Raw genomic sequence first — 10944 nt, forward strand, 5'->3', positions numbered from 1 at the left:
GATGGAGAGCACTAATTGATAGCCTCTCTTAGCTCTCCTAGTCATTGGAGCTATCGCTCATACACAACGAAATGGCCTTAGAATTGCTTGAGTGTGAAAGAGATAGCAGTTAGGGATAGCGTAAGGTAATTAAAATTAATAAATTCAATCTTGTTTAATCAAGCGTCATCATCACAGAAGAAGTCCTGCAAGGTTCAATTTTTGGTCCAACACTCTGGAACGGAATGTACTATGAAGTGCTTACCATATCCTAGTGAAGTAGTGATTCTCGCAAGTTTTCAGGATGCGTGTCGTAGTGATCTTCACAGGGCTTAATACGCTTCCCATATTGTTCAATGTGAGTTTCAATATGCACAACCTAGATGCAAGAATTTGGACGGATCGCAGGTTGTGGATAGCGAAATGGTCTCCAAATATGGAGGAAACTATGGAGAAGCGGCTGAAACAGCGTCTGTTTCGAAGAGAGCATCTAAGTAAGAAATGCTGTATCTTGCCAGCTACACCTAAGATGGCAGCCCATCAGCAAGATGTTGGTATCGCGACGGCACGAGCGACGAAACTAGAAACACGGGACGGTTCAACCGGCAAAGACCTAGGCTACGGACACGGAAACAGAAAACGGTAAACGATTTGAAATTGAGTACTTGGAACGTCCCATCTCCTATTGAACTGGCGCAAGCTTTGCACACACGTTTTTCAAGTACACAATGTACATCACTGATAATCAGTGGTTTCGTAGTGCTGTGAAATCGAAAACAATAGTAATCCGGGGGAGGCCCGTGGATGACCGTATATGCGTATTCAGGATTAAGGGCAGATTCTTCAATTACAGTTTAATTAACAGCTTCGCACCGACTAAGAAGAGCTTGACTATGACGAGTGCCCAAAGCACGAGTCCTCATCGGAGATGCAAACGCACAGATTAAGAGGGAAAAAAAATTTCCGTTCGACAAAGCCTCCACTCGTCAACCAATGAAAACGGCCTGACGTTGATAGACTTTGCCGCGTCCAGAGGAATGTCCATTAGTAGCTCCTACTTTCCACGCCTGAAACACACCTGGAGGTACCCAAAAGAAGAAACCTGTTCCCAGATCATTCACGTACTGATTAACGGTCGGCACTTTTCGGATGTTGCTGATGTTAGTAGTTACCGGGGACCAAACATTGACTCTCACCATTATCCCGTCGTTGGTAAGATCTGCTCACGGTTGTCAATCGTGTCGAAATCTTGCACGGAGTTTCGATGCGTTTCAACACACAGCGGTTGAAGGCTGATGGCGTGGCAGAAGGGTACGTAAGAAAGCTGAATCAACGGATCGTAGAATAGCAGGAGGAACGAGTGGAAGATATGAATGGGCTGTGAAGTATTATTCACGGTGCCACTGTAACGACTGCGAGAAAGGTGCTATGTACGACGCGTGGAAACAAGCGTAACAGCTGGTTTGATGCCGAGTGCCAGAGAGCGACGGACAAGAAAACCTTCCGAAAAAAGAGTCCACCGTCGGAAGAAGCGCGAGCACGAGGAGCACGTGCTCACCAGCGCAGAAGACAACTTTAACAGCGACGGCGTTGGGGCTTCTATAGAACAGTCAACAGAGTCAGGGGCTAGAATTTCCCTCTGCCGGTGATATGTAATAGCAAGGACGCTTGGAGCAATCTACGAGGAGTGCCATCGACTGGGTTGTTATGTTATCCTCATTCAAGTTGCTGTTCTTCAGATTGAAACCGTTAACGGAATCCTTCGTTGGTGAATAACAATCTGGTTATCGACAGGGACGTTCCACGAAGGATCAAATTTTCACCCCGCGACAGATCTTCGATTAATTCCGAAGTATAACTAGCAAGCTCACCATCTTTTTATAGTTTAAGGCGACATACGACATACGACCATGCTAGATGCGTTCTTCAACTTACTGTTCAACATCACCCTTGAAGGTGCAGTACGAAGAGCAAACGTGCCAAGAGATGATATCATCATCACATGCTCCTTGGTTCCGCGGACGACATTGATACTATCGGTATCGAACGTGGAGCCGTGGAGAAGGCCTTCAGGTCTCTTAAGAGGGAAGCGGTGAGGTTGGAACTTTGCCAAACAACGTACATGGTAGGGCCTTCTACGAACTACGTAACCAGGTAAGGTTCTGTAGTTTGCAAACTCGCACTAAACTAGCGCTGTATAGAACGCTGATCCTCTCGGTTGCCCTTTATGGACATGAAGCATGGACCCTGAAGGAGGCTGATCAACGAGTGCTCGGAGTATTCGAGCGCAAAATTCCGCGAATGATACTTGGCGGTAAATTGGAAGAGGCGCAGAAACATGAATCACGCGTTGTACCAGGTATACAAACATGTTTATATAGGGAAGGTAATCGTGGCAGGCTTCAGTGGGTTGGACATGTAGCCAGAATGCCTGACAGAAGAACCACTAGAACTATCTTCAGCAAAGAATTAGGAAGAGGCCGTCGACTTAGTTGTAAGCAGGCATGTCCAAACTCACCACACCACTGGGTGTGTGTTTGAGGCGATACCACGGAGGGTGTTTTCATTGTCCTTCAGTGCTTATACAAAACGGAAACCTACAGTGTTATAAATGAAACAGCCCTTCAGAAGCTTCGGCAAACACAGGCCCGAGTGTTCCCGACTTCGTGAGCCCTCGGGAGCCCGCTTGCTGACACGTGTTTTCGCGTGTCCAGCCTTGCATGGGCCAATGAAGTATACGCGGAATCAGACGAAACTGAGCAAGATGATAAGAGGACGCGGCAGCAAATTGCCGCTGGACGCACCGACTCACTCCGGAGCTTTCGATCTGGATGAACAGAAAACATGACGGGGTGATTTTTTATCTAACATAGTCTTAGTCCGGTCACGATTGCTTTCGAAATTACCTGCATTGGTTCGGGCATGCAAAGAAGCGCTTTAGTGCGGCGTGTTGATGAAATTCCGGAGCCAATTACAAACCACATTTCAACACTGAACGTTGAGAATGCCGTCAACAGTGCAGTTTCACAAACCATGATAGGACTATGGAGAATCTGATGAGATTGCCAGCAAGCGTAAACCAGAGCTGTGAGTGAATGAGAAGTGCAAGAGTACAGTCCCTTCCAAAGTAGTTGCCTAAAGGTGCTCCCGAAGAAATCCAGTCAAAAGAAGAGCAAGGAAGTGGGGAATCACTTCGGCAATTACAACACCGTGCCAGGGAGTATCATATGGGTTCACTTAGATTAACCATGGAACAACATTAAACTACAGTTTACTATTAAAAAGTCTGTCAGTCAGCCAGAGACACGAAATGTGTCTCAAATGCAATCTGTCAAAAGACCACACAAGGATTGACTAATTAAAAACTGATGTCATGAATTTACATCACCAGTCACACGTCTCTTAATGCAGTTATTTCATTTCCGTGCACCTAGCATATTCGTCCGGATCCTCTCCACCTTCACAATTCACTGCATGCAGACCACTACCGGCCCGGGGGGGGGGGGGGAGGTGTCGGCTGATTATTTCCGCTAGAAATCAATGAACAAAAAAGAGCCTCAATTTTTCCCATCACTCAACAACCAGCCAGGTCCGTCAGTCCAGGCTAGGCGGCGAACGTCATCCAAGCGTAACATCAATAATTTCGTTTCCGTTCTTCACTCCGCATCCAGGTGCTGAAGCACTGTAACGTAATGAAATCGATTCAGGGGAACGCTTATACCGGATTGCGTTGTAAATCACCACTTTATATAATTATGGAACGTTCAATTATTTCGTGTTGCTGCTGCCTCGCGGCTGGCCGAGGTGCGGTGAATTTAAAATCTGTGCACTTTTGAAATTATTTTTTAACGCGTAAAGCTTTCCGCCGATCGCCCTTACCCTTACCCGTACTCATTGCGAAAGCAATTATATAAATGCACCACCCCTTCCGGATTTAGCTGTCGACTGACAGTGGAATTTGTGGATAGCCCGGATAATCATCCTTATGTTCTTTGTTTACACTTCGTTGGCCAGATAATCCAAAATAATTGATCTACTGGCAACACTTGTTAATAAAGCAGATGACCAGTGTTTGCCGGCCATCGTCTGCCTGTTGACGGTTTCTGTCGCCGGCTCACTTTGACAGCTGTTACGATCACTGTAAACACACTGCATTCTATTCTCCTCCTGCAGTTTAGAGGCATTTTCAAACTGCTTGCGCTCGACAGTCTCATTTACTTGCACCCACAGAAAGATATTTTCCGCAAATTGTCAGATTTTTTTTGCTTTTCACAGAACCAGACATAATCAACAATGTGCACCCCCAACACCCTCACACTCCGAACCGAAGTAGCACTTTTTTTCCTACCAAACGCGAACAAACGAGCAGGCGAGAATTCCGGAACGCGATTTCTGGACACGGAAAAACCACACGAGCCGAGCGCGAGTGAAGATAACGCGGAACTGAGGCAAAGCTATGTTTCCTGGCTGGCAATTAGTCCTGACGGTGAACACCTTTTGAACGGTCGACGTTACTCACGAGAGAGCCTCACTGCTCGAATCGGAGAAGCGCATGTGCGCTCGGAGCAGTAACTCACGCTCGGAGCCGTGCGAACAGAACAAAGAAGACGATGGAAACGGTGCCGGTGGACCCCTCGGTACATCCCCGACGGGGGTGGCAGTGAGTGGCACTCGCGTGCGGGTTCTGTCTGTAGCTTTTTTACTCGGCGGTCTGCATTCACATCGAGTTCCTCTGGCGGGTCTACGGCAAGGATAAAAGGTTACGTAATATTTCACCAATGATGTGACGTTTTGAAATGATAATCTAGACGGTGAAGGAATTTGGTTGATTCCTTCGATTGTTGTTGCTAATATGAGTAACGAAATAAATTTGCACAAATAAAAGCAGGATAAACAAACAAAACAAAAATCGGTAGTAATAAAATTAAACCTCAACGACAGGTTCAAATTTAAGTATCATTTTGAAAGCTAACCCCGTACTTAGCACTTCAACCAACTGCTAACTGATTTAGCACTGAGCAGAAAGTTTTTCCACTGCCCACCGCGGCGGAAGCTCGTGTGATGTCTTCCACGCGCGTTCCCCTCGCACCTTAGCAGGGTACCGTACCGACCGGTATCTTCGCGGAAATCGCCCAAAATGGATAGCCATAATTAAGACAAGTTTTTCGCCGGTTTGATTCACCCTGCGAGACGAGCGTCGGTTTCTCTTTCGAGGCGCTCGACGGGAAAGAAATCTCGAACAAATCCACCCACCCACGCAGACCCAGTGGTCTCCCCAGTCGGTTCCCCTGAGTGCTGGAAGAACGCTACTGAAAAGGCTCCTAATGGCGAGTGTAATTAGTATTCTTGCCAAGCGCGCCGCACGCTCTTACAGGGTCCGCAACCTTCGAGCTTTATCCAGCCACAGATGATCGAAAGTTTTCGAGACAAGAAGGGCGTTTGAAGTTTTCCCTTTGATTTGCCGGCAAGCAGCAGGAAAGAAAACCTGGTTGCTGTAAGGGATCGGAATAATAAATGTAACAAATTTGTGGGATAGCAGGATCGATGAGTTTTGGGTTGTGTAAGAATGTGATGGAGGTAACAAAAAATTTCAGCAGGGAGCGTAGCCATAACGACACTCCTGTGCATGTGCAGTTATTGGAGCTCTACAGAGAAGATCAGAAGAATAATTGGGATTTGCGAAAGCACAAAGTTCGAGTTGGCTTACAAAAAGAGACCGCTTCGGAGTAAAAACGCTGCTCTTCGGTCTCTGCATTATTGTTTTGTGCTCTAGGGGTCAGTTTTTGTCTACCTTTATTCACCTCAAGATTTACCTTCCAGATGAGATGAAATCATTTTACATTAACTTCACCGAACCTTTATCCATTAGCAGATAAAATATTTTCCTCTGTACATACCTTACTCTATGTAAGAAAAATAAACATAATCATACCTGAGAAATAGGATAATAAAACAATACTGAAATACTGATGTTCGTAAATAGATTAAACTAAATTCCCGATGAATAAGTAAACGAGATTCAGTTTTCGTCCCAGGAATGTAACAGACTTCGGCTTTCATTGCGGTATCTGCAAGCAAATTTGCACACAATTTATCTTTCTTCGTCGGAACGAGAGATGCGCAACATGATGTGGGTGAGGGCGGAATATTTCCTTCTTCCTAATCTACCCGAAGGCAAATCGGTACGCTTCGAAGCAATCGAACTATGGAACATCTTTTTGCTACTGCTGCGAGCACCGAAGTAACAAGAATGCTGGTCAGAGAATGGGTTGAACATTTTCTCATCTCTCAATCAAATCAGCCCACGCTAAACTGAGTTTTACTTTGCCGATTGCATCCAAACTCACAATTCAGTCGCTGCTTTGGGCTAATTGAAGCGAAGCAACAACTCTTCACCTGACCGGGTTATTTATCAATGAAATTATGAATTTGTGTGCGTTGCGTATCATTCTCGACCGTCCCTCCGGACATCGGTGCAACCGTAACTATTTCGAAAGAGAATTTCATTTCACCAGCCGCACTTTCAGTGGGTACGTGAGGAACGTCGCTTGCATGCAGTCAAATGGCGGTAAGCAAAATTTTGCCACAAAAAGTCATAAAAATTTAACAAATTCCTGAAATCGCCATCACCGCTTTCCGGCATTTTGCTGCAAAAGTTTACAACTAACCCTTGCTAGTTATCAAAGTTACTTTGAGAGTGTTTCGTTCTTGATTTCTGACTGAGGATTACAAACATTACAACATGAGCTATACGCTTTCCCCGATATTACTGTATTTGGTTTCGTTGAATGAGTTAACGAACAAGAGAATATTTGGAAGGAGATGCATTTCAATGAACATTCAATCTGAAGAAAACAAACCAAAAACAAATAATATGCGAAGAAAAAGAATAATAAATAAGTGCAATAGTTTCAAAATGTAATAAACACTCTGAGCATAGTAGTAGAGCAATTCCATAAAATACATATGTCCCAAATTTATTGTCATTTTAACCTGGTTGAAAATTTGTACAAATATTCCTAACCATTTTTAAATCAGGATCATTTTTTTGCAGTGCATAAGGGGAGGAGTACTTAAATATCTAAAAAAGTTCCAGTTATGGCTTGAACCAGTTATGGCCTCAGGAATTTAAATGGTGTATTGCCATAACTGGTACCATTGCGCATATGCGACATAACTATAACTGGAGCACTTGTTGCTCTACCCTATAATATTAAAATTACTATTTACAACCCAAATAAAAGAAAAATAACGAATCACTCTAATGGAAATCCAGTTTGAGATACCAGAAGAAGTGTCTCAGAAGGTCGATTTTCGGTCAAAAATTAATTTTCGAGATAACACCAGATCTCGACGTTTTATGCATTTTAATGTATATGCATTCGTCAACTAAAAAAAAATATTTTCCCAAATTCCTGTACTCTCTCCTTGCACAGTGTTTTATTTAGCCGATTTCGTGCTCGAAATCAAGATTGTTTTTTGTGATGTATAACGTTGAGAGCCAAAACAGTTCACGGGTATGACGTCTTCGGCAAAGTTGTAGATAATAATTTTGTCTTTTCGAAACAAATATACATGGCGAAAAACTATTGAATAAAAATAGCACAAAATAATACCTTTAGTCCATAGGAGAACCTGTACAACGTTTCAGCCAAATCAAAAATGAAAATTTTTAAAATATATTAAAACTAGCTGACCCGGCAAACTTCGTTCCACCAAGAAGAAGTTTTAAGTTTAATGTATATTCAATCCAACAGTAGCTGTGGGTGCTTCTATTGTTGCATAGTCAAATGTTGAAAATTTAGACATTTTTAAATGCCATCCATTGTTTTGTAAGTTTCAAACTCGGTTTGCGGAAACACATTCCGTTGATTGGTAATTTCAAATTTCATTTGACGAAATATTCCATTTGATGGGTCTGCGTAAATTACAAAGTGCAACTATTTTTTTTGCCTTGGCTTCTATGTATGATTTTTTGATAAAGTTTGATGCGAAAATATATTCCCTCGAGTTTGAACATATTTTAACTTAAGGGGCAACAATGGCGCCATTTCATTCTGTGCCGAACACGCATCAGTATCGGACGTGTGATCGGTGATCGCTCCGATAGAATATAAAACAAAAGACGTGTGAACAAGTGTTGGCATTGTTTGCCTGGTCGAGTGAAATAAATCCGGGTTCAAGGTCGCGCCTTTGTGCAACAGTTTCGCATCGTGACTACCAGCTGGTGCGTAAGCCGATTTGGCTGCTGGCTGAATTGTGCTACAGCAGTGGACGAGACACAAAAGAGGAAAAAGAAGAAGCCATCAGTTGACAGTGAGTTGTATCGCTGTGTGGAGTGATCTCACACCTGGCTCACTGCCAGTGCTGAGAAAAATCACCACCTAGAAACTCAAACAGACTGATATCAAGCCAACCTTAGCGTCAAATATCTTTTCTACGCACAAACATAAACTGTAGCTAGACAACGGTCGCTAGACAAATCGAAATGTTGATTTTCGATGAACACATTTGTTGGTATTCATTCCTCAGTCAAAGTTCACATTCGTTTATATATTGTCAAAGTTGAAATTTATTATCATCATCACGGAAATGTAAACGAATATCAGTGTCAGTAACTTGTACTGAATATTTGTATTACGTTGAGCTCAGATGCAATATTCAATATTAAATTCTTGGGATTCGACAAGCAACCGACTGACCTAGACCAGTTCATACGTAATCACAGCAGCCATCATCGTATATAATTCATATAATTTATTTAAGCCATAACGTTTAATACGTTTATTTTAACAAATGATATTTCTCATAAATAACTTCAATCATAATCACAAACTTATTTTTTGAATTCATGAACAATTAATCAGCCAAAGCGACCTGTCTATTGGTGATGATTCTTGGTTTCTTCTGTGTAATTTCATCATCTTTGAATAAACGATGCTCATACGCTTCAAAAGAATGACTAGTACGGAAATGCCGGATGATATTCCCGATGTCCAAAACGACTAAGGAATGTTTGCATTCGCTCCCAACATCAATTTGACAACGCCCACGTGCAATCAGCGGTAAAGCAACTTCCTGTAGCGTACGCTTCCCTAAAAGAAGGTTCTTAATGTTGATGCACTTTTTACAACGTTGAAAACACATGGACGATAACCATACCTGCACCAAGCTTTCTAGTTTTGATAATATCGTTATCACGAGAAGAGCTTCCAGTTGGTATTGCTATCCATTTCAGACTATTTTCGAAATAAAAAAAAATGTAACTGCACTTCAAAAAATATCAGTACCTCAAATCGAAATTGATTTTTTTGCCTTTGAGTTTCATTTTCACGGTTGCTATTTTTGAATTGATAGATGAACCGATCCGATTATATTCTGTTTCGTTCTTGTTGGGTATTATATTCATTTTGAGACGTCAAGCAACGATGAACACTTTTGTTTACATCGCATCGGATAGTGAAACCGATTGTCATGGTAATATGTATCACCTACACGACATAAAAGCTGAGTTTCAATGTTGTGAAACTCATTTGATTTTTTTTTTTTTTATTTTTTTTAAGGGGGGATTTGTTAGTAGCTTAAGTATTTATGATAAATATTAGTAAATAATGAGTATGTGTGTCCAATCACAAATGGTGACTTCTCAACACTGTTAGAAATTTGTAATTTTAATTGTTAGGATTTGTTTGCTTTCGCAATTAGGACTTATCATTCGTAGGGATTTAAACCTACTTGTCAGAAAAGGGGAAGCAAACTTACAACTAACTTAATTGCTAACTTATTGGCTATAAAGAGAGCTTATCGTAGCAATTGAGGATTGCAACGATTTTTGTCGAAAATTGTTAATAATTTTATTTGACATAGCTTCTAATGGTTCAACACCAGTAAGTCTATGTAATTCGAGTGTACCAAACCAAGGAGGACGCTTCAAAATCATTTTCAGAATTTTATTCTGAATCCTTTGGAGCGTTTTCTTCCTTGTTGAACAGCAACTTGACCAGATCGGTACAGCATAAAGCATTGCTGGTCTAAAAATTTGTTTGTAAATCAAAAGTTTGTTCTTTAAACAAAGTTTAGAATTCCTGTTAATGAGAGGATATAAACATCTCGTATATTTGATGCACTTGGCTTGTATACTCTCAATGTGCTCTTTGAAAATAAGTTTTTTATCATAAATTAGTCCCAAGTACTTAACCTTGTCGGACCAACTTAAAATAACCCCATTCATCTTGACAACGTGATTATTGTTTGGCTTGAGGAAAGAAGCCCTAGGCTTATGCGGAAAAATTATCATTTGAGTTTTAGAAGCATTGGGAGAGATTTTCCACTTTTGCAAGTAGGAAGAAAAAATATCTAAACTTTTCTGCAATCGACTGCATATGACACGAAGACTTTTTCCTTTTACGGAAATGCTTGTGTCATCGCAGAACAATGACTTTGTGCATCCTGGAGGCAAATCAGGAAGATCTGAAGTGAATATGTTGTACAGGACTGGACCCAAGACTGAACCTTGAGGCACACCTGCTCTGACAGGAAATCTATCAGATTTTGAATTCTGATAGACAACCTGCAGAGTTCGATCAGTAAGATAATTTTTTAAAATTTTGATTATGAAAATTGGAAAATTAAAAGTTTGCAATTTCGCAATCAAACCTTTATGCCAAACACTGTCGAATGCTTTTTCTATGTCTAAAAGAGCAGCTCCAGTGGAATAACCTTCAGATTTGTTAGCTCGTATCATATTAGTAACTCGGAGCAATTGATGAGTTGTGGAATGCCCATGGCGAAATCCAAACTGTTCATTTGCAAAAATTGAATTTTCGTTGATGTGTGACATCATTCTGTTAAGAATAACTCTCTCAAACAGTTTACTTATTGAAGAAAGCAAACTGATTGGTCGATAACTTGAAACTTCAGCTGGGTTCTTATCAGGTTTTAAAATGGGAGTAATTTTTGCATTTT

At 41.5% G+C, this 10944-nt stretch overlaps 1 protein-coding gene across 5 annotated transcripts in view; it reads right to left on the reverse strand.

Annotated features, from left to right (window-relative positions):
• The window catches only part of LOC129718547 (tyrosine-protein phosphatase 99A-like), a 295684-nt gene extending 291220 nt beyond the window's left edge, over positions 1-4464 (reverse strand). For 2 of the 5 annotated variants that reach the window (XM_055669421.1, XM_055669417.1), the window contains exon 1: positions 4328-4464. The gene's annotated coding sequence lies outside the window, so the exon portion shown is untranslated. Of the gene's footprint in view, positions 1-3858 lie in introns of all 5 variants that reach the window. The other 3 variants (XM_055669420.1, XM_055669418.1, XM_055669419.1) reach the window with 3 other exon arrangements.
• Positions 4465-10944: the final 6480 nt, after the last annotated feature.

Source organism: Wyeomyia smithii, chromosome 1 (genome assembly GCF_029784165.1).
Source record: "Wyeomyia smithii strain HCP4-BCI-WySm-NY-G18 chromosome 1, ASM2978416v1, whole genome shotgun sequence".
NCBI classification, from domain to species: domain Eukaryota; kingdom Metazoa; phylum Arthropoda; class Insecta; order Diptera; family Culicidae; genus Wyeomyia; species Wyeomyia smithii.